The sequence below is a fragment of the Gadus macrocephalus genome, chromosome 2 (genome assembly GCF_031168955.1).
Source record: "Gadus macrocephalus chromosome 2, ASM3116895v1".
NCBI lineage: Eukaryota > Metazoa > Chordata > Actinopteri > Gadiformes > Gadidae > Gadus > Gadus macrocephalus.
In genome coordinates this window covers 14,407,197-14,431,666 of record NC_082383.1, presented here as the reverse complement: position 1 = coordinate 14,431,666, position 24,470 = coordinate 14,407,197, and the positions used below count along the sequence as shown (strand labels likewise).

At 44.0% G+C, this 24,470-nt stretch overlaps 1 protein-coding gene across 1 annotated transcript in view; it reads right to left on the bottom strand.

Moving 5' to 3' along the window:
* The window catches only part of LOC132450764 (junction plakoglobin-like), a 72,661-nt gene extending 48,645 nt beyond the window's left edge, over positions 1 to 24,016 (bottom strand). The window contains 1 exon segment of the mRNA XM_060042865.1: positions 23,782 to 24,016. The gene's annotated coding sequence lies outside the window, so the exon portion shown is untranslated.
* Between the last annotated feature and the right edge of the window lie 454 nt (positions 24,017 to 24,470).

Genomic DNA, 24,470 nt, shown 5'->3' with positions numbered 1-24,470 from the left:
CATAGCGAGAGAAGCCCCATGCTTTGATTGACAGAGAAACAACCCTGCAATTATTATTGGGTTATAATTTCGCTTTAAATATTCAGAGCAGGCGGATTCCGAGTTGGTTCCATGGCAACAGAAAGGAACGAGCAAATAAGACAGGGTTAGGGCGCTTTCTCAATAGTTTGGTTAATTTGTGCGCTTTCTGCTGCTCGTCTTGCAACGCCTTAAATATATTCCAATGTGCACCATTATCTGGATAGGTATTTGCATGTAGGATGAGGAATGTTTTGGGCTGTTCATGTGGTAAATCTGTCCAGTAAAATGTACTTTCGAGCCCCACTAATCCTGTTTTTAGTTGTAGTTGCTTTTTATTAAACAAGTTAGTACTCATGGTCGCATTATTGTAAAACAATGTAATCTCTTTATTCCCCGAATGTCCCGTTCTCCCTCCTGCGGCCCAAGTATTTATTTTCCAAGGAGGGAAGAGAAACAAAAATATATGTGATTCCGATGGTATTCACTGTGGAGGAAAACAGAGACTGGCAGCCATACAGCCAGTCAGACAACACAAATACACAGCGATACAGAGTATGCAACGCAGACTGACATATGTAGGGCAGACAGAGACAAGCAGGCTCGCTTCATATGGACAGAACGCCAGGAAGCCATTTTTCAAACTGGATGGAAAAGGCAGACGTCGGTCAGACAAACCCGGAGACGGACGGAAAGAGGGGCAAAAGGAATTTTTCCTGGGCTGAATATGTGACACATGGTTTCTCTTATCACCCCCCCCCCCACTCTCCTCCATCTCTCAGCTGTATTTCCTTTGATCTTTCTTCTCCCTACAGCTCCTCTCTCTCTCTCTCCATCTCTCCCTACTGGTCTTCTTCACATCTTCTTGTGCACTTCCTCTTGCTACAGCAATTTCCCTTCAGTCACTGCTTCCATTTGCTTCTATTTTAGTTTTAATTCAAATATTTGCACACAGGCAAAACTACCGCAAGCACACAGACACACACGCACGCACACATTTAGTCGGGAGATGAAAAGACAAACACACAGCTTTGTCGCGGTATATACTGCGGAAATTAAAAACGTATGAATTATTGTTCACAGCCTTAAAAAGGCCATTCAAATTAGCTTGCATTATTTTTAATGAAATTATTTCACTTTCAGTCTCATGAACATCGAATTTCACTCATAACAGTTTCCACATCTACGGCTATTATTGAATTGTGTGTTTTTCCTGGGCTGTCCCTCAGAGCAGGGTGTGTGGTGAGCGGTGTGTGACCTTACGAAAGGTGAAAACCTCACCGTTTGAACGGCTCGCTAGTCTCTCCACTCGGGATCGAAACCGAGAAAGAGCCGGAGACACATAAATAAAACTAACCACCTTGCGGTAAATGAGGCGTTTACGGTTCACTTAAAAGGGCCTTAAGCCCCAAAGAACACCAATAAAAAGAAGTACACCCAAAAAACAAGACAAGCAAGTGAATGCAAACCGCAGGACGGAAGATGGCGGCTCCCCATGAGCAACGCCGCTCCTATGGATCTATAAAAGCGAACCGAAAAAACACTAAAACTCACAAAATACTCCACCGCAGGAGACAAAGATGATGAGGAGAGGAGGACGTAAACAAACATAAGTGCAGAAATGAGGAACATAAGGATGGGTAGGAGAGCAGAAAACACAGGCACCCAAGGGTGTCATACTGGCAGACACCTGCACACACGCGCATGCTGGCAGGCAGGCACGCACACATCACATACACAAACACAGACAGCAGCACACCGGGAGCATATCTGCCAGTAGAGAAAGCGTGCAGTCCCCCGTGTGCAGCTGCCAATTAGACACCCATTACAGCCCTCTTTCAGCCTGTTAAAAATAAGGCTAGTGCCAGTGTGCATGACAATGACTCTCTGTGTCGTGTGTGGTGTGTCAGTGTGTGTGTGTGTGTGAGCAGTGTGTACTTTTCTTCATGTGTGTTCAATTTTGTTACTGTTATTGTTTAAATGTGTTTGTAACTGTGTAAATGTAAATGTGTGCATAAATGTGTATGTGTGTGCGTGCGTTTGTGTCTTTGTAAATTTCTGTGTGTGTGTGTGTGTGTGTGTGTGTGTGTGTGTGTGTGTGTGTGTGTGTGTGTGTGTTTCCCTTCACCTGGTATAATCCGTGGCAAGTCTCTGTGTGCAGTCGTGCATCCACCCTAGCAGCATCATCCTCCTCCACATCAATAAGACATGGTGACAGCCAATCCAAAACGTTCTAATATTCAGCAGAGTGCCCTGCCGGGCCCCTCCAGACAACGCATTCATTACCGGAGACGCCACTGCCACGCCCCGAACCCCCCCCCCCCCCCCCAATTCAAACGACACGAGTAAACGTCTCATCGTTTAGAAATGCTTGCAGAGATGCATATTTTTCCGTCCGTGGAAACAAGCTGATTAACATTTCTGGGCCAGTGAATAATAATCGTCAACAACCTGTCACAGGTTGACTGGGAGGCTCTTACAGGGTTTTAAAGGCAAGCTGTGCTGGTTGGACTACAGGCAACTCCCCTCCAACTGTCAATCGAACTGAATGCTGCTCTTACACAACAGTGTAGGGATGGGCAAAATGATTCTTTTCCGGGAACTAGTTCTTTCAGTTCAGTTCACTATAACGATTCGTTTATTTGATTCGGTCGTTTTGATTCGTTCGTTACGTCAGATTACATATTAAAAAATATAAAAAATAAAAAATATTTTTTTGATTTTTTTAATTGGTCATGGGTCCGGATAGGACCGTGAAGACCGCAGTCCGCCGTTTGGAGATGCCTGCTATATAGTATATCGAACGTCCCACCAATATTTATACCACTTGCTTACTCTCTATATTTCATTCATGGTTTTACATTTATAATTTTATTTTACTTTACATTTAATTCTTCATTGTTCAGGCATTACAGAACTTGCATGGTCATAAATAAAAAATACGAACTGCAGTTTAATTTCTTTGTTTGTTCTTAAATTGACGTAGAATGGAGCAAAGACTCCTGGGATTGGGAAATGCGTTTATCCAATAAACAGCTGGAGGTCAAGTCTATTTTCGAAAAAATGTAGGGGGATATATGTCGAATGGTATGACCCAAGATACGTCAGACAGAGAAAGCGCGCATATTCGACGGTACCGCCTTGTCATTGGTTTACCCAGGTGCCATTCCAACACCATTGCTACCTCTCATTGGCTGAATCTTTGAGAAAGTTGTAGACTCAATCAATATAAGTCGCGGGGAGACGGAGCTCTGTTCGTTCGTATATTTTATTTACGTGACCATATGTTTGGTTTATGTTAAAAAAATAAGAATCAAAGAACCAGTTCTTCTTGTTTTGGGGAACCAGTTCTTGCCGTTCACGTTCGGGATTCGTTCGTTGTAACGAATCAGTCGCGACCGACACATCCCTACAACAGTGCAATTATATTTGCTAACGTTTTTTAATACTTTAAGCCTTTTCCAGTTGATTTTATTGATGAGAAAACAAAACCCATGGTTTATGTTTTGGGTTATTTCATGAACAATAACTTTAATCCGCATGGAGAGATTTGCAAGTTAAAAACTAAAGCAGAGGAATGGATGTGCTGGGGCGATCCGGTCGTTTGGGATACAGATAGACAACAATAGGCTCCTCTCTGACTGAGGCCCCCTGTGGGGATGGTTATTGGATAATGAACTCTGTTACCGCCTGACATTTAAATGTCCTGTTGCGCCGCAACTGCTTCTCTCCTTGGCTCGGCGAGTTTGAGTCACGACAGAATGTACCGGGTTTGATCTCTTATGTCCTCAGTGCACCTGAAGGCATCAGCAAAATGGCCAGCTCTGATTGGCTGCTTAGTGAGATGGCCGCTACAAATTCAGCGTTAAATCGATTTGGAAAAAAACATCTGCTGAGTGACTGTCGTTTCTTGACTGCCTCGCAAATCCCCACTTGATTTGGACTCATGGCTTCAGACAGACTCAACCAAATGTATTATTCTGAAAGATAAAAAAGATAGTGACTTGCCTTAGCCAACCTACTCAAATTAAGACACGAAGAATCACGTCAACCAATGATAAATGAAGGAAATCACATATAGGTATAACGCAGCCTTTTGACCAATCAGATCCATGCCCAGGAACACTGGTCTGAGGTAAGGCTCACTAAATCAACAAGTGTCCTCATGGAGAGCTTTGACTGCTGCCATGTCGCTGTCAAAAGGGAAGCTGTGTGTCGTCCAATCATCCCCGGCGGACAGCAGACTCCTGACGGCTGCGCTGACTGATCAATAGGAGTCAAGGAGCAGGTGTGTCTTCTATCTGATCATTAGTCAACACAACGCTCCCGAAGCGGCTGTTATGATAACTAATGAGCACAACAATGGCGGCGGCGGTGGCGGCGCCCCCCCCCCCCCCCCCCCCCTGGAAAAACAATAAGGCAATTTGTCAGCGTCTTCTGGATGGCTGGGCAGCGGCAGCCGTCACTAGAGACACTTCTGATGCAGTGTGTCATCTTTGTTTGGTAACCTTGCCGCGATCGATTCCTGCGTACGGTAGGCTAGTGGAACGTGCACAACACAATTCACATTCTAGAGTAGTACGTGTAAGTGTATAGTAAGTCTCTTAGTCACACTTGTTTTTCCACCTGGAGTTGTGTTCATCGGATTAAAAAACATGTTGCCTTGAGATGTCTGAGAGGAGAAGAAGAGATTTTATGGACAATCACCCCTCTGCTTCTTATATAAGTGCAGCGGGATAATTACAACTCATTACAGACACAACATGGTCACAACTGTTAAGTAAAATTGAAGCACATGCTGTTTACCTCATTTAGGCAAGCTCTAACAAGTCATCAGCATTTAGCAGACTCTTCTATCCAGAGGGACTTACTGTGAGTTGTGGATATAAGCAGGGCCGAGCGCAATTCTCTAAATGAACGGATGGACTGGAGACATTGGGCTTTGAATCACAAGGAACCTTTCAGCTGGCAGTCAAACACCCTAACCCCTAGACACGCCCACCTCATTAACGTGTGTTGAGTTGTTGGTGGCTGAAGCAGCCTCACCTGGCCAAGAGTCAGACTGATTAGCCTCTGGGGCTAAGGTGGGGAAGCACACCTGTAGAATAGAATCATGCAAACAGAATAGAACAGCCATCACCACACACACACTCAAGAAGAACTCTGACATGCCAGTATTGAATGACGGTGGACTGTTACATTTCTTCCAATTCCAATATATTTCTGTTCCAGTGTCGGAGGAGCACAGTGAAGCCATCGAGGTGGCGTGCGGCAGGGTCGACCACTAGAAAATTTATCATAGATTACAGTTCAAGCGGAAAGTAATAATCGTTTAGAATTTATCCACTGAAAGTAATGAAATAAAAACTGCCTTTCTTCAGTCCATACGTAACCGCGAGCCAAAAAACAACGTCAAAATCAAAGGAAAGGTGAAATCACACCAAGGAAAAAGAAAACGACCAACACCGCAAACATTTGACGAACTCCTCCACGGTCTGCAAGCGGCAATAAGCGTAATAAGCATTTAATTGTTTGCGAGAAGCGCGTGTTCGTTAATCCCAGCCGAGTCGGGCAAAGAGAGGATGCTATAGTTAATCGTTATCGTGGATGATGAGGCCCTGACTGCAGCCACTTATGATGACGGATGACGCTATTAGAAGCTCCAGATTAGCAGGAGGAAGTGAGGTGTGGATACGGACACCAGGAAGTGCTGACTGATTGCATGCCGTGACAGCCAGACAGCCCCTATCGCCGGGCCTCTGGTTGGGGAGACGCAAGAGCCACCGTCACTCCGTGTTTCTGTGTTTTCTCCCCCCCCCCAAACCCCAAAAGAAAGTTAGAGTGAGGAATGTTCATGCAACGCGTGCACACTATTTCTGCCTTTCTCTATCTCTCTCTCACACGTACACGTACACGCACACACTCACGCACACACGCCATAGCTCAACAAAGTGGAACAATGCGCAATTACCAATGCATAAAAAACTAAAAAACATTAACTTTTGAAGGAAAAAGAAAAGCAGGAAAAGAGACTTGGAATTAATTTGGCTGACGGAGATTGAGATCAACCTTCTGATATCCATATTGTCAGCAGATTTCCGACATATGCAATTTCTCTACGTATAGCACACGCACACACACACAAACACACACACGCATAAACACACAAGCACACAAACAGAGGAATTTAGAAGTTATAACCACCGCAAACCTTCTCCGACATTTCCTTAACTACATGTCAAGCAAAAGTATCTGATGGAATAACAAAGTACAAAGTCATATTGATTAATCTTGGCCCAGAGAGTGAAACTCTCAGAAAATGCAGAAAATATAAGACTGCATTCCTCCTTCTTACATAAATAGAGAATTACTGAGACATCAGTGCATCAACCAATCGGGAACGGGGGCAACAATAATTTATGGGCACTAGTATTCTCTGAGAATGTGTCGGGTCAATGGAGGAAACCGCCGGCTTGCATCGGGGATGCTCTGTGTCAACCACAGCATCAATATTTCATGTTTCTGCAAACAAATAGCACAGAGCAAATGCAGCGCTGTTACACGTGTTCATCCCTCCATGTCTGGGAGTCTCTCTCTCTGCGTACAGGGAACCTGTCGCTATGGAAGCATATATGTAGCAAAATTAAAATGGCAATGCAATTTGCAATTTGCAATTCAATAAGTAATTACGTTATGCAATTGACAATGCATTATGCAATTTCATAATGTAATTTGTAAATACGTTATTCAAAGTGTATTTTAATATGCAAAGTGACAATGCAATCCTCAATTACATTTGCAAAAGTTATAACAATAAAAATACAATAACATTTTGTCAAATTCTTTGAGTTCCTTTATTCAAATTGAAAAGCTATAGCGTCCCCGTGATTGCAATCCACTTCGCCACGCTCCGTGTGTTGCGATATTCAAATGACATTTCAATCCGCAAAACGGAATCCAAAACGGAATCCAAAGAGGAAATCCAAAGAGGAATCTAAAGAGGAATCCAAAAAGTCAATATGCAAAGTGGCTAACGTATCAGCCACCAGCGGGAACTACGTCACTTTCTATTGTGTCAGACTGTTTTATGTGTGGGGGGAGGGAGTTCCAGAGCCTGGGTGCAGAACAGCTGAATGACCGGGCACCCATTCGTAATGAGTCGTGATGTGGGGATACATAGTTGTCCAGCAGAGGTTGACCGGAGGGAGCGGGAGGGAGTGTATTCTTGGAGGAGGTCCCAGAGGTAACTGGGGGCTAGGTTCTGGAGAGCTTTGTAGGTGAGGAGTGGGTGGAGACGGTGGGTCTCCCGACCCTATGTTTCGCACCCAGTGCCTGTAGCACTTTGGAAATCTTTGTGTTTACCACACTGGCGTCAAAACGTACCCGTGAGGATAAGTCATCTATCCTATCTCCCAGAACACGCACTCTATCTACTGCATCTGTGTCTTCAACACGATTGTTCTCCACATCATCGGCCAAACTTCGGAGCGTATCAATAATCTCCATTGGTGACCATGGACCTGACACATACGAACTAGAAGTGAACAAGGAAATTACGAGCAAGTGACGTAGTTCCCGCCCAGACGCTGATTGGCTGATACGTTTGCCACTTTGCATATTGACTTTTTGGATTCCTCTTTGGATTCCGTTTTGGATTCCGTTTTGCGGATTGAAATGTCATTTGAATATCGCAACACACGGAGCGTGGCGAAGTGGATTGCAATCACGGGGACGCTATAGCTTTTCAATTTGTATAAAGGAACTCAAAGAATTTGACAAAATGTTATTCTATTTGTATTGTTAGAACTTTTGCAAATTTAATTGAGGATTGCAAATTACATTAATTTACAAATTACATTATAAAATTGCATAATGCATTGTCAAATGCATAATGTAATTCCAAATTGCATTGCCATTTGAATTTTGCTACATATATGCTTCCATATGTCGCTTCTTCATAGTCTTCATAGTCATAGTTCTCTCTCTTCCTCTCCCTCTTTCTCTCTCGTGATTTTCTGTTTCTGCATTGGTATGTGTTTGTGTTCATTTGTGTGTTTTGTAGGCGTGTGCCAGTGAGTGGGTGTGGGTTGATGTATTTGTGTGTGTGTGTGTGTGTGTGTGTGTGTGTGTGTGTGTGTGTGTGTGTGTGTGTGTGTGTGTGTGTGTGGGTGTGTGTGTGTGTGTGTTTGTGTGTGTGACAGACTCTGTTGCTCGTCCAGTGTGAGTGAGGAATCCTATTAACACCTATCTGCAGTGAAACACATGGCGGCCAAAGCCCAGCTCCAGAACTGGGTGTCACTCAGCCCCTGCTAAATATAGGGAGACATGGCGGTGTGTGTGTATGTGTATGTGTATGTGTGTGTGTGTATGTGTATGCGTGTGTGTTTGTGTGTATGTATGTGCCAGGCATGTTTGTGTATGCGATGACACATCCAGAAACATATAGTCAAAGTCCGAAGGGAAGGGAGAGTGACAGACAGTGTGGGGGACGATGAGATGGGAAAAGAGGACGGAGGGAGTAGGCGATTAATGAATTCATTCTTGAATTAATTCATTCGGAATGCCGAGAGAATACCCACCTATTCTACTCCCTTCCCTCTTCCCTCACAGCGCATTATGCTCCTATTTTGGTTAATTTATCGTTCCTCTGAGCTCTGAGCTCTGCTATGAGCATTACATTTCTGTTTTTCTTCTGAGAACTGGATGCAGGGGACAGGATGAAACTAAGGAAGGAGGTGACAGAGAAAGAGAGAAGGTGAGGAAAGATTGCAATGTCCTGTTCTCTATTTTCACGTGCCAATTTCACTCTCTGGACTGTGACAATTTTTTTGAAAGGTGGGAAAGCTTGACCAGAACTGGACTTAAAGGATTTAAATGACATGCTTTCAACACCTTGAGTTTCTGATCCGAGCATTAATATTCATCATTCACAGTTCTTGCAATAAGAGACTCTCCTACAACCTTGTGAGTCCATCCAGATAGTCACGTTTGCGTTTTACAATGAATATCGGTCTGGCCTTGGTGTGACCATAATATTTATTTCAAATATCTCGAGCAGGTCAAGAATAATGTTCTTGTTCACTTAACTATTGCGGAATCCGGTTCCAAGTTGCGCGAAACATAATCTCCTCTGAGAAAATATAATAATAATAATGATCTAATAATTAATAATTATTCAGATGATTCAGGATAAAAACTATTTTGATTGCTCCGTCTATTTCTACACCCAGCAACTCCCTCCCCTGGGCTCTGATTGTTCCGGGCATTTATTTGTTTGGGGAAAGGCTTTACAAAGGATCGAGGCCACCAGTGTAGGGCCCGACCGATTCATCGGCCTGCCGATTTAATCGGCCGATTATAGCCTTTTTGAAAATAATCGACATCTGCCGAAAAGACGCCGATTACAACCGATTATATATATATATATATATATTTTTTTTTTTAAATGTTATTGCACTTAGTATCCAGATTGCACTCCTACTCGCCTAGCTAACTAACAACTTTAGCTGGAGTAAAAAAGAGGAGATTGAATTTACCGTACAACATGAAAGCACACTCGCTCAGGCAGCTGCGCGCTCACCTCACCAATGTACACAAAACGCGTTGTTTTTCTTTAGGTCCCAGGCCATGTTAATTTGTTATACTGTAGACTCTAACGGTGAGACCATACTGCTCAGCACGCACGTGTTAGTAACTGCTCACGAGCGCAGCACATTGGGAGTTAGTTATTTATTTTACATTTTAAATTACACTAATTTTTGACTGTAAATGTATTCTAAAACACTCAAAGGTTCTGCATTCAATTCACATATTCGTCAAAAGTGTTTAAAGTATATTTAAGGTATCAAAAACTACGTTTTATATGCTTTTTTTTTTTTTTTTTTTAATCAGCCGATTAAATCGTAATCGTAATTTTTCTCTGAAAATAATCGGCATCGGCACTCAAAAATCAATATCGGTCGGTGTAACATTTCTACATCGACCAGATGGTGAATAATTACATTTTGGTACAGTGCTGTGACAATATTTCCATGCAAACTAAAACCGTGCCACTGACGCTCTTTCTTATATTTAGCATTTGTTTCTGTCACTTGCTCGACCTCATGTGACCCCTATGAAATCCGCTTTACTTTTTTCCAAATTCCGTTTTATTTTTTTCCAAATTCCGTTTTTCCCGTTTTAATTTTCATGAATTCCGTTTTCACACTTAAAGCTATTAAAATCATCAGAACGAGTGTCAAATAAGTGCGAACAAATAAAAAAAAAAATCAGATAGAAGACTACATTTATTAAAACATCACAACATTGCACTGTTTTTAGTGCTTCAAATAAAAACAACATGACATAAATTGTTTTTTAAATGGATTTTGGACTTCAAGTGGTCATCGCACATATCTTTGCGTTTCCAATCGATAGTATATTGACATATTCTACAAAACAGCCTGAGTGATAGAAGTGTTTTGGATATTGTTCGGCTCTGAATTTGGGGTTACAACCGAATTACGGGTGCTTCAACTTCTTCTTCGGCTTCTTGTTAGGAGCGGGACCTATTGTTTGCGTGGTGGACCGGGGATTTTTTTTTAACATTGTTGTGGGAGTGACTGCTAAACATTCAGTGACGTTAATGTCACCTGTGTTGTTTACCTTTTCCCTCGAAACTGAATTTCACCAAAATAATGCCGAATTCCGCTGCATTCCGCTGCATATTGTAAATGTGACGTGTGATGTGCCTTGTGCCTGTTACATGTTATATGTGCTGAAGAACAGGAACCTGCTGGAAATCAGTTATTTTACTAAGACAGGCCCGTTTTAAATTGTAACTTTGTTACTTTTAATACTTTCCTGCTTAATAAATAATAATAATAATTATCAGTAGATTCCGTTTTTATTGTCCGATTCCGTGATTCCGTCCGCGTTTTCGTTATCGCGGAATTCATAGGGCCCTACTCATGATGTCTAACATGTGTTGGAGTATTACTTTACGTGTGTGTGTGTGTGTGTGTGTGTGTGTGTGTGTGTGTGTGTGTGTGTGTGTGTGTGTGTGTGTGTGTGTGTGTGTGTGTGTGTGTGCGTGTGCCTGTGTGTTGTTGTGGGTGTGAGTGTGTCAGTGTAGCTTTGTGCGTGTGTGTTTGAATGCAGGTCTTATCTGGGATTTATGTAGCCTAGAAAAAAATGGCAGAATAAAACTCTTATCACTCACTCTCTCTCTCACAGACACAGAAAGACCCCCACACACACAAACACAAACACACAAACAAGACCTAACCCTCTTCAAAGCAACATCCTAACAGCCAAATACCTACAAAACACACTCACTCACGAACGCACGCACACGCACACGCACACACACACACACACACACACACACACACACACACACACACACACACACACACACACACACACACACACACACACAAACACACCTCACAATCCAAACGACCCTCTGGCGATGCTGCCTTTCCTTCCTCATTGGATAATAAACTACCCACCACTCCTTCACCATTATCATCATCATCATCATCATCATCATCATCATCGTCCTCCTCATCTTCATCATTGGATTGCCTGGCCCTAAACCCCTTCATCTTCCTCAGAAGTGTCTTCTCCGCACACCCACGTAACCTTCCCAGGGACATCCCATGATATCATCTGGCCCTCCAAGTGGCTCCATAATCCACTTCAACCTCCCCCACGTGCAACTGTCATGCATCATGTGTCTTCTCCAGACCACCACTGTCTCATCTGCTCCGTCGTATCCGTGACGACCCCGCCGGCCGACCGAAAGACAGTGAAGAAAGAAAGAATTTACAGAATGAAGTAACAGGGAAAAGAAGGAAGAACTACGAACTGACGGACAGAACGAACAAAGAAGAAGATGTAAGAATATCAAGGAAGAAAAATTAAGCAAGGATTGAGAATAAAGAGCTGAAAGAAAGAAGGAAGGAATTAAGGACAGAAGGACAGAAAGAAAGAAAGAAAGAAAGAAAGAAAGAAAGAAAGAAAGAAAGAAAGAAAGAAAGAAAGAAAGAAAGAAAGAAAGAAAGAAAGAAAGAAAGGAAGGAAGGAAGAAAGAAAGAAAGGAAGGAAGGAAGGAAAAGAAGCCAGGTTTTGTTTAGACTCAATGACTGCAGACAAATTAGCCGGGTACGCATTTACCGAAAACCCTTGAAAGTGTCTTCAAAAGACCGTCCTACGCACTCTTGAGATCACAGGACGCTCGGCAAACAAGGTTCTTAGCGAGACGCAGAGACGCCGCGATCTGAGGAGGAGATCTGGCGGGTGGGAATAAGACACAAAGTGGCGTGAAGAAAGAGCCAGGAGAAAGATGGGAAGATGGAGAGATCAAAAGAGAGGGCCGAGAGCCGGCGGGACGAGGGAGACGAATCGAGAGAGGATTATACTCATTGTGCTCGGCAAGCAAACCAAGCATTAAACCTGCCCCCTGAACACACACACACACACACGAATGCACACACACACACATACACACTCACGAATACACACACACACACACACACCACAGAGATAACGATTGACATAGAGAAAAAGCTAAATGTGAAGGGGGAGGATAAGACAGTTGGCAAAGATGGATAGATGGAAAGGGAGATATGAGAGTTTGAGGCATAGAAAACGAGTAAGATAAGGGAAAAAAAGGGATCAGAGAGAGATGAGGGGGAAGGATAGCAATTTGGAGTAATGAGTAAAAAGATAGATGGATAGATTGATCGATAGATAGAGAAAAGAAGCTCAGGCTGTGGGAGAGAGAGAGAGAGTGAACGAAAGTAGGTGGCGGTTGATCTTTAAACTGACTTTGACATCCCATTCTCTCAATGTTATTAACCCCCGTCCCTCCCACCTCAAAAGCCTTCGTATGAATCATCACCCAACCATACCATGCTTCCGACTCGCCGCGGGAAGACGAGATGTGTTACAATCGCTCCTAATGTGTAAATGATGACCAATCACTCCCTAATTCCCCTCAGCATCTCCGACGGGTAGAGTTCACCGAACGTGGATCGCGTCACACAACTCTAATTAAGTCTTCAGAAAAGTCAACATTAGAGCCGCATTGCATGCATAAAATTAACCTAAAATCCCACACGATAATATCCGTAAACCCCTCGGTTCACCGGGTTCCTAGTCCCTGTTACCTTGGCAACCGTTCAACCACACTCTCCTTGGTTCTCGCTCCCTCGGTCGGTCATCCTGATGCGTCTGTGCATTCAGCTGGACCTGGCAAGTTAGCCCATACCTCACCCCCCCCCAAAAAATACTATTATTTACAGAAAGACAGCAGGGGGGCTGGTCGTTAAGATAGAGGGAGGGATGGGGAGAGGCAGGGGGAGAAGATAGGGAAGGGGAGACGAGGAGAAGATTGGAGGAGAAAATAAGAGAGAAAAGGAAAAGATACAGGAGGACAGAGGAGCAACAGTGAAGAAGAGAAGGAGTAAGGATGGAGGTGGGGTTGAGGAGGCGAAAGGAGAAGAGGGATGAGAGGATAGGAGAAGGTAGGATTTGGGAGGAGAGGATAAAGCAGAGGAGAGGAGGACACGATAGAGACTTGGCTACAGCCCTGTTCATACTCCCAGTGACAGACGTCTCTTCATAATGACTGTCAATGGTAGTTTCTGCAGTCTTTTCCCACCATCTATTCTTGTAGTTCTTGTAGGTATTTCCCGCCAGGGAACTCAACTTAAATGTGCCTCAGGCATACAGAGTCTAATATTATGCTGCTTTGATATGCTTCCAGCTAAAAAGGTCCTCGAAAAAACAATGTCACTGTAATATTTGTTTTAACGAGGAAAGAGGGGGCCGGGTCCTGTAGTGGTAGACACCAGTGTTAAGACCAATGCCAAGCAACCTCGCCACACTCGATGCAATGTACTCATGTGCCATGGGAATAAGACATTTGATACTGACAGGTACACATGATGAGGGGGGGGGGGGCAGCATTGCATATATTTGACCTATTGTAAAACAAGAGGATGGAAGCAACCTTGTGTCTATACCTTGTGTGTCAATAAAAGCAAATGTTTCGTATTTAACTACTGGGAATTTGATTTATTGATTCAGAGTTTGCTATAAGTGCACAGCCACACACACAGCCAACCACGTGTTGCCCAATTAGTTTCCTGTTTCACAAATGTGCTTCATAGACCTCGTAAGTCTGCACGTTCCGGTAGAGCCCATGGGACCTATGAGATTGTAAAATATGAATGGGTTTCAATGGAGAAAGTAATTATTTTCTGGTCCCAGGTTTTATATGCCCTGGATTACACATATGTTGTTTGTGGATTTAAATCATAATTTTTCATGTCAAGAGTTAGACCGTTTATTGTGCAATTTCTCAGTTAAAGGATGTAGAGGAAACACAATGGGATAGACTACACGTCTCGTATGTGCCGTCACGCTCCCTGCGACTGGCGTGGACAAGACCTCCCAATCGGCATGAAAATCTACACATGCCCCGACCTATGATGGTTTTCACCTCTTTCGATGCTGTAATCGTCCCCTTGGAAAAAAGCGGTGAAGTGGAGCATAGAGATCGCCATGTCTGTACAAGAGTGGTGGTGACGTATATCATTTGCGGGAGCAGCGAGGGGCTGTAGTTCACAAAGTGGCCTCACACAAAACCTAACATTTTGTGTGAGGTTTTTGTCTTAGTTTCCTCGCATTTGTCTTAGTTTTCTTTGCATGAAAAAATATAATATAAATCTACAAACAACATCTGTGTAATCCAGGCCATATAAAGGGTGGGACCAGAAAATAATTACTTTCTCTCCATTGAAACCCATTTATATTTTACGATCTCAGAGGTCCCATGGGGATCTACCGGAGGGGGCGGACTTACGAGCTCTATTGCTAGCTCCGCCAGCTTGTTGGCTAGCCACACTCGATGCAATGTAGTCATGTGCCATGGGAATAAGACATTTGATACTGACAGGTACACATGATGAGGGGGGGGGGGCAGCATTGCATATATTTGACCTATTGTAAAACAAGAATAGCTGAAAATATCGATGGCAGTCTAAAACCATTACCCTACCCAGAAAGCAGCAGAGGACAAATCCAATAACCTAGCGGTTCTGCGATAATAGCACAACCATGGGAAAATCACTGTGTATCGCTGTGTGCCTTTGGCACGACCTACCTGCTGACAATAAACAGGAACATCCTACACGCAGAGAAAACCTGGCTGGGTGGCTGGTGTTATCGTTAGCACTACATGATGTGGCCAGTTGGACAAAGTCTGAGGATTATTGGAAATGAAGGGTGAATGCCAGGTCAGGTGCTCCGTTCTCTTCAGCCAATGGAACAGTTCTGGCCACGAACACTGACGTAGTGTGCACTTCTCTCTTACCGCATTCCTCATAGACCCGATGGGCAAAGACCATTCATCAAAGGCACGAGCAAAACCCATTCTGACATGCATGCGCGCACCTCCAGAAATGAACGCACTGACTCACTCACACACACACACCAGAGAAATGTTAAACAGCTGCGTTTTCTGCAAAAGCCATTCTAGTGATCATCTCATCCACCCTCATCTCCCATAACATCAATCTCCCCCTCTCACTTGCATCTCTCTCTCTCTTTCTCTCTCTCTCTCTCTCTCTGCTCACGCTCTCTCTATCTTCGGCATCATCTTGTCAGTCCGTCCTCTTCATTCCTCATGTCTTACAGTTTTGCTTTCCGCCTTATACTTCCTGGAGGCCTTTTATCTTCTTCTCCCCACCTCAACCCTCTTAACTTAGTGCTGTCTCCCCCTCTCCCTCCCACCTGTTTCCGGAAAGTCATTGTTCCTCCTCATTCAATTTATCAATGTCCTCCTCTTTTCTCTCTCTCTGTCTCACTCTCTCTCTCTCTCATCGGCACCCAAGACAGTTTTCATTAAAACTTCAGTGTCAGGCATGACTGCTCCACCCAGGCTTGCTCCTGTCACTGTGGTGACATCCTGGTAATGAAAGTCATCTTCACCTCTCAAAAGCAGCCCTACATTAGTGTCATGACCCTATAGTCATCTCCCCAACCAATCATATGCGAGTTGTCTTTCGTGTCCCAAAGCTTGCTATCAGCTTCACCAATCAGAAGCGCAGCGGACATCCAGTGCATAGCTTCAAGTGGCCTCTTTGCTGCTGGCAGCGCGGAAAATTAAAATGTGTCATGTATTGTTACATTAGAGGATTTAAATGTTACAATGACCCCATAAGTCGCATAATGCCAATGAAACCCAATAAGTCTTAAATGGGCTGAAATCCTCTACACTGTGGCTTCCATTTCAAAAGTTACAGCCCAAACGATTAGCACGCTAATCAGTGCTTTTGTTCGATGTTTCATGTTTGAGAAACATATTATGGATTGCGTTTGGTCACGACAACATGCACTCAGGTCAGAAAAATATTCCAGGCTTGACTTGTGCAACTCCCTCAGTGACTAACAGCTACCTGGTTACGCCGTCTCTCTCTCCCTTTCAACCTCTCTCCAGCTCCCACTATCTCTCTCCCTTCCGCTCTTTCATGCCCGCTCTCTCACTTTCTCTTCTTGTCTTTCACGAATGTCTTGGCTTTCTTTCTGTGTTTTTGATTGAAGAAATAGTAGAAGAATATAAATAGTGTCTGTTAACTATTATCAAGGCAACACGCCTGTCTTGTTGCCTGTGTGTGTGCGTGTGTGTGTGTGCGTGTGTTTGTGGAGGTCTGGTGGGTTGTGTGAATGTGTGTCTATTGGGTGCTGTGCGTGAGTATGTATGTATATGTATGTATGTATGTGTATGCGTGCGTGCGTGCGTGCGTGTGTGTGTGTGTTTGTGTGTGTGTGTGTGCACTAAGGCTGACCGAGAATGAGAGAGAATGGCTAAGCTAAGCTGCGAGACCAAAACGATAACATTAACACCAGAAGGGGCAAGTTGGGAAGAAAACAACAGACACTCAAATAGATGAGAGGAGAAGTGAGTCGAGTGAAGGAGGGTGAGAAACAAGAGGAAGAGAGGAGAAGGAAGAAAAGAGAGGAAAAGAGAAGAGACGAGAAAAATGAGGGAAGAGGTGAGAGGAACGATGAGAAGAGAAGAGAAGAAAGACAAGTGAGGATGATCCAAAATCCTCATTGACATGCAGCTGAATGTAGAATGCTTGGCTGCTACACTTGCACTAACACACTCACTCACACACTCACACACACACAAACACACAATTAGTTGAGAAGAACAAAGGTGAGAGGCAGTCAGGGAATTAGTTATGACCCTCTTTTTCAGAATCTTTTCACTCCCTCCTTCTATGTGTTGTTCAGCCATATTTTGTTGAACGAATCACACACACATAAATACATGTACACGCACATAGACACACAAACACAAGCACAGGGACTTGCTTTTTGGGAGTTGGTAGGTTCACCATGGCAACGAGCTGAGCTACTACACCTGTGTATGTATTTGTGTGCATGCATTTTCTCATTTGGGGGTTCCGGAACATACAGAACTCTGCCAACATTTGCCAGCAGGGTAGCCTGGTGATCAGGCAGCATAGATTTGTCTGTAACCTTGAAGTCGTGCACATGTACACACGCACGCACACACACACACACACACACACACACACACACACACACACACACACACACACACACACACACACACACACACACACACACACACACACACACACACACACACACACACACACACACACACACACACACACACACACACAAGCATGAATGTAAACACACACACATACACATACATACACACAAACGGCATCCCCACACAGCAAAATACAATACTGCACAAAATATATTTCAAGACAGCAAATGTATTGAAATGGAAGATAGGAATCCCTGTAATACTTCAAGGTCATCATAAGACAGTGGGATCATGCAGTATCTTGGCACAATAGGGAAGAATTACTGACATCAACAGCATCAAAGGATAAATGGTTTATTAACTCTCATCATTGGACATTTGGAAGATCAAACCCGCTCTCGGTTCATCATTGATTCACCATTTAACATCTCATGCTCCTCTCGGCGCTCCTGAATTAAAGGTTTGGTTGGCTCTTTGCAGTTCCCTAGAACCGGGTGGACACTCCGGCGCACCTTACACTGTCGACAAAACGACGTTAGGCCTATTATTGGCTGTGTTCTGTGGCCAGAACATGGCAGTCACAGTGTGGTGCAGCTGTAGGGGAACCGATAGCGGGTCGCTGAACCGCGACGAAACAGTATGCCGCGAGGACATTTCTCAGAAGCAGCTGCAAAATGTTTCTGCAATACTCGGGAATGAAGTGCGATGGGGAAGGGGGGGGGCGGTGGCTTGTCATTTGCATACCTCTGATGTTGCCTCGTTTTCGTTTCAGCCCCATGGTCTTAACTCTGCAGCCTCTCAGTAATGTGCTGGGCCCAGAGGTATAATCAGTCACACACACGCGCACACACACACACACACGCACGCACACAAGAACACATAAAGACATACGTATACACACATACAGTACGCAAGCACACACACACACACACACACACACACACACACACACACATACATGCAAGAACACACATACACACATAAAAACATATGTAGACGCACATACAAACACACACACACTTCCAGAAATGGAGGCAAACAGACTAACAAATATTTGCACACACTATCATATTTATGGCAAAGAAGGATCTTTTATCTTCTGTACACACGCACACACATACATACGCACGCACGCACACATACACACACACACACACACACGTGCAAACACACACGCATGCTTATGCCCCGAGGATCTGCGTATGCTAAGCTGATGTGGCTTGCCAGTTCATTAAAGGACATGTGTGTGAATCATGTCTTCATCCAATCACAACTCGGCGAGGCCCCGGAGACAACATTTCCCTTATTTAACTTCATGACTACTTCATCACCAGATACGCTCGGACTAACTCCACATAACAAATTAATTTATCATTGCTCCCAAAACTATCTTATGAATCGTGAGGTTGTTGATGAAATGACTGAGGAAGAATTAATTACACATCATGATTCCTTCGGTTGTGTCGTTATTTAGGAAAACAACAGATATTTGTATTCTAAAACATGGTAGAATGAATTAAACTCGGACCCAAAGTCACCTTGAAGTAAATTATCATTATAGTTGTTTTACTAGTAGTTGATGAGTAGTTGACATGATGAGTCAGCATATGTAATATAATGGGTAATATTTGGAGTACTTGGAGTAGGACACAAAGGGCCAGACACTGAATGTACTCCCTGATCTTCGATATAACTCACACTGACCTGTCCATTCTTTGACCAACCACACATAACCTCCTCATAACCACCTCATAACGTATTCTGCTCCTGCCTGTCTTACTCAGAGACCTGGCAAATGTCAGTTTAATGCCTTGGGGTTTAAAAATAGAAAAATACATATGCAGCTCCAAGTGCCTTAGCTGTCTAAATAGTGTCAAAAAAGACTGGCACACATTTGCTAAATGGATGGATGGATGGATGCCTGGGTGGGTGTAGAGATTATGAATTCCATTTCTGATTACACTGCATTCTCTGAGGAAAGCGGAACACACTTACCAGTAAAAAGTTGAACTGAAGGAACGATTAAAAGAGAGAGAGAGAGAGAGAGAGAGAGAGAGAGAGAGAGAGAGAGAGAGAGAGAGAGAGAGAGAGAGAGACTGATAGAGAATGCATAATTATACGTAGAGAATTATTTCTCAGAAGCAAAGAGATGCAGTCGCTGGGTGAAACAGTGAGACCAAGAGAGGACTATATCTTGAACACAAAGGTCACGCCACTCAACCCGCTCTCTCTCTCCCCCTCCATTTCTCCGTCTTAACCCTCTATTTTTTCTATGTTAATGTTACCAGCACTATTTCACCTTCTGTTTTTCCACTGCCTGCATGGCAGTGTATTCACCTGTCTCTCTCTTTGCTAGCTTATCTTTGGGTACATTGCCCTCCTCAGCCTCCACTCTTTTATCATGCTGCCTCTCTCTCTCTCTATCTCTCTCTGTCTGGCTCGCTCGCCCGCTTGCGCAGTTGCACACAAATAAGACTTGATGCGACTGGCAACATATATGCACCTAGAAATACACGCACCCCGATAAGCGTGCTGCCTGTTGCCGACAAACACGCACACGCACATGCTGACACAAACATCCACTCAGAGCCAAGGAAAACAATGGCTACACAATACAGTCATCATTAACCTCCCACACATGAAATGTCCTTTTCCAAAAATGATGTTCAAAAATAACCATCTATTTTTACACAATAAAAAGGTCTTTCGTAGTATTTTCTTTCACGTCCTTGCCTCGCTTTGTTGTCTTGCAGGCTGAACTCAGCTGTAATTGGTAGAGGATGATGACAAAAGAGAGCTTTTCCCTCAATTTTTCTGTAGATTTTGCCGACATTTTCATCTAAAATATGGAAGGGAGCATTTTTAAAGAAGACGAAAGAGAGCATCACACCTTTTTTCTTGATGCATTATGACTTGTGTGTGTGTGCCTGTGCGCCTGTATGCATGCATATATTTGTGAATAGTGTGTTTATGAGTATGCATACTATGTGTTTGCGTGGGTGATCATTTGTGAGTTTGTGTATGCATATTTTTCCATCTTGTTTGCGAGCAGGGGACCCATGATGCAGTCTGTCTAAACATGGGGGGGGGGGAACTGTTCCGTCCGATTTCTTCCTGTTACTACGGCTGTCCTTCGTCCGGACCGTACCACAATCCTTCCCTTTCATCAGGCCACCACAGATAGGAATACTAATTCCTGAGACAATACCTACTATAATCAAACACTACAGCTATGGAGACACAGGCCTTTGTATTGATCAAGAGTGGGGGAAAGGGAGAGTGACAGATTGAGAGAGAAAAAGAGAGGAAGAGAAAGAGAGTTTTAGACACAGAGTGAGATCTAGAGAGATAGTTAGAGAGAGACATTTAGAGACACAGTAAAGGGGTAGAGATAGAAAGAGAGAGAATGAGATGAGGAATAGAGACAGACAGCCAGGCAGACAGAAAAGAGAGAGAGAAAGAGTGAGACAGAGTAAAAGAGACGGACAAAGAGAGAGAGAGAGAGATAGACCGAGTAGGTTAGACAGAGACAGAGAGAGAGCATTAGACCAATAAGTTAGACAGAGAGAGAGAGACAGACCGAGAGTTAGACAGACAGAATGCAAGCGAGAGAGACACACTGAGAGTTGGACAGACAGAGAGCAAGCGAGAGAGACACACAGAGAGAGAGAGAAATGCAGAGAGAGAGTTCAGAGAGACCACAAGGGACAGTGTCGGGGAGACAGCGAGAGAAAGAAGATGAGACAGATTCCTTACACAGATGAGTGGGAGGCCTAGTGATGAAGAGGGGAAGACGTGGGAATGAGGGATGGCGACAGACGCAGACAAGTCGGATGAACGGTGCATTGGGATATAGGTGTGGCACTCTGGTACAACTACCGCATCGATTTTCATTTTAGCCGGTGAAAAATCTGCCAGGCACATTGGCTAATCTACTGCCGTCTACTGTACACAGCGACCCGCCTCTCCTTAACAGAATGCTGTAAGGCTGATAACAGCCCGAATGAAGCTCTCACAAACACAAATACATTCAGTATTATAGAATAGACAGTAGGCCCATGTACAGCACTCATGATGTGAAATTTTATTCAATAGTAATTATAGAATAAAATATAATATCATTAGTCATCACATTTAAGCCAATTGCTTTTCGGAGTCAGAAAAACTGCTGACAAGGACTGTACGATTCAACAAGAGAAGTAAAGAAAGCAATTTGGAAATATTTACAGGATTCCAGGATTTAAGAATGCTTCATGAACGATGATGTGTCTTAACAACAGAACTAATGAGGACCTCCAATAGTAAGTCATCGCTTATTTGAAGAAAAACAAGATATACATATTTATTACATCTATTACATATTTCCAATTCAGGATTACTAATTCAGCCTTATTACGACTACTACATCATAACTAATGACTATGACAAAACAACAACAATCTGCTGTGCGAACTGGGCGTGTCAGAAGACAGCATCAGGTGAACGTGTGTTTGTTTTCCAGACGCTGGGAGGAGAGTAACCAGCATGGCTATCATTTCCTACAGCAGGCGTGGCTAATGAGCGATCTCAGCTGATGGGTTTTTAAATGCTACCTCGTTCTAGTCTGCATTGGCAAAGCAAGCCTGCTTCTTAACTACTCTGGGTAATGTATTTATGGTAAAGGGGCTATGTTGAAAACAAAAGGGGCTACGTGTTTGTAAATTGCTTCACAAAGAATCCCACAAATTCACTTATACAGAGCCTTTGGGCAGGGCACATTCGCTGTTTCACCCTATTTTGCACCAGTGGCCAATTGCATAAGAGTATTTGCAGGCAGGCAGTTATCTCCCCGGGGGGTCGATGTGAGGAGTTTATAAATAAAATGGACCAGTGCACTCGGAAAACCATTCCCCTGTTTTCAGGTACAACATTGGGCTGGTAAAGTATTCCTTCTCAGATCTATTCAGCTCCATATTTCACCGCTAAACTGTAGAGCCCCGCTAACAACCTATCCCAACCAGCAAGAATAGAATGGACTGGAGAAGAACAGAGTAGAAGACAGTTGAATGGTATGGAGAAGAATCTCCCATTGGCTGTTGTTTCACATGAAGCTACTTTGAAGAAGAAGATGGAAAGGGACGGCGTGGGAAGACACTTGCATAGCCTATGTGGGAAACAAAATACAAATGGATTTTTTCAGTTATTCACTGTCATTAAGCATTGTTTGAACTGTTACTGTTAAAAATATGATCAAGTTACCATGAATGGACAAAGTTGCCCTCTCTCTCACTTTCTCTCTCTCTCTCTCTCTCTGGCTCTCTCTCATACACACACACACCCTGCATACGCCTTCCAACGCCACGGCTGGCTCGCTGACACCCGCCTGTCACAGCCAAGGAATGTGTAGTCAACAGCAGCGACCAAAATACAGATACAGATACACAGAGAGAGCGAGAGAGAGAGAGAGAGAGAGAGAGAGAGAGAGAGAGAGAGAGAGAGAGAGAGAGAGAGAGAGAGAGAGAGAGAGAGAATGAGTAAGACAGAGATACGTATAGAATATGGGGGATAAATGGAAAGATAGGGAAAGGCAGAAAGAGAGGGATTCATACACGCACGCACTAACACCTAGACACACACACACACACACACACACACACACACACACACACACACACACACACACACACACACACACACACACACACACACACACACACACACACACGCACAGTTAAATACCGCTGGATCACAACTGGATCGTTTAAAATCACTCGCACTAGCGATGCATCACTAGTGTCCTCTTTGGCATCTGTTGACTCCGTGGGGAGAGGGCAAGCACGAAAGAGAATGAGGAGGGCTAGGGGTGGAATCAAATGCATAACGGACTGACAGGCCGGTAGGGAGGATACATATTTAAAGCGACAGCGAAACCCAATGTGGTTATTTGAACCCACAAACCAACATAGCAATATTTATACGCAGAGTGGATTGTCTGCGTGCGGTCCCTTGAGTTTTGGGTCCAACTGTCTCATTCCGAAGGTTAACGCAAGCCGCCTGCAATCCGTTTGCACGGTCCGTTTTGCAAAGCGGGTTTTCTTGCCCAACAACCTAAAATACAATTATTTTTCATCCTCAACCAATCACGTGTTTCGCCACACCGGGATTGTTCAGTGAGATAGCATGTTAAGACGTTGTGGACTTACCCTACGTGACAGAATTGAATGAAAAAAACGATCCCTTTCTAACGGTTGAGACCAGCTGAACTTTCTCCTCCTAAAATCCACAGCTAGTTTCGTGTGTCCTTGCGTTTTTCCGCTTCGGCGGACCCTTTGGCTCTCTCTCGTAGTCACACAGCCACCTAGGCGGATTGAACGGTTGCGTGGGGCTCGAGAGAGCAAACCGGGCTCGTGGTGACAGCGTCAGTCCCGCGCGCAGTCTCCGCCCTACGGTAAACCGCGCGCCCAATAGGCGGCGCGTGTAACGTCCATTGGCTCGAGCTGAGAAAAAAGGACGCCGTTATTATTGCTAAGTAATTGAAAACGATGTGCGAAGCAGATGTGACAATCTGTTATTAATTTACTGTTTGCACGCCATGGAGAGGGCGTCGGCTAGCCATTTTCTCTTTCGAAAATTGGAAAGATGGCCTCTACGGTGTTGTTTGCAGTTTGACAAGTTTGTCGAAATCTTATGAAATGATTGGGGGGGGGGGGGGGGGGGGGGGGGGAATATGAGAAAAAAAGTATGATTGAGAAAAATATCTGCCGCGCCTTTATGGGTGTGTGTGTGTGTGTGTGTGTGTGTGTGTGTGTGTGTGTGTGTGTGTGTGTGTGTGTGTGTGTGTGTGTGTGTGTGTGTGTGTGTGTGTGCGTGCGTGTTTGTGTGTGTGTCTCAC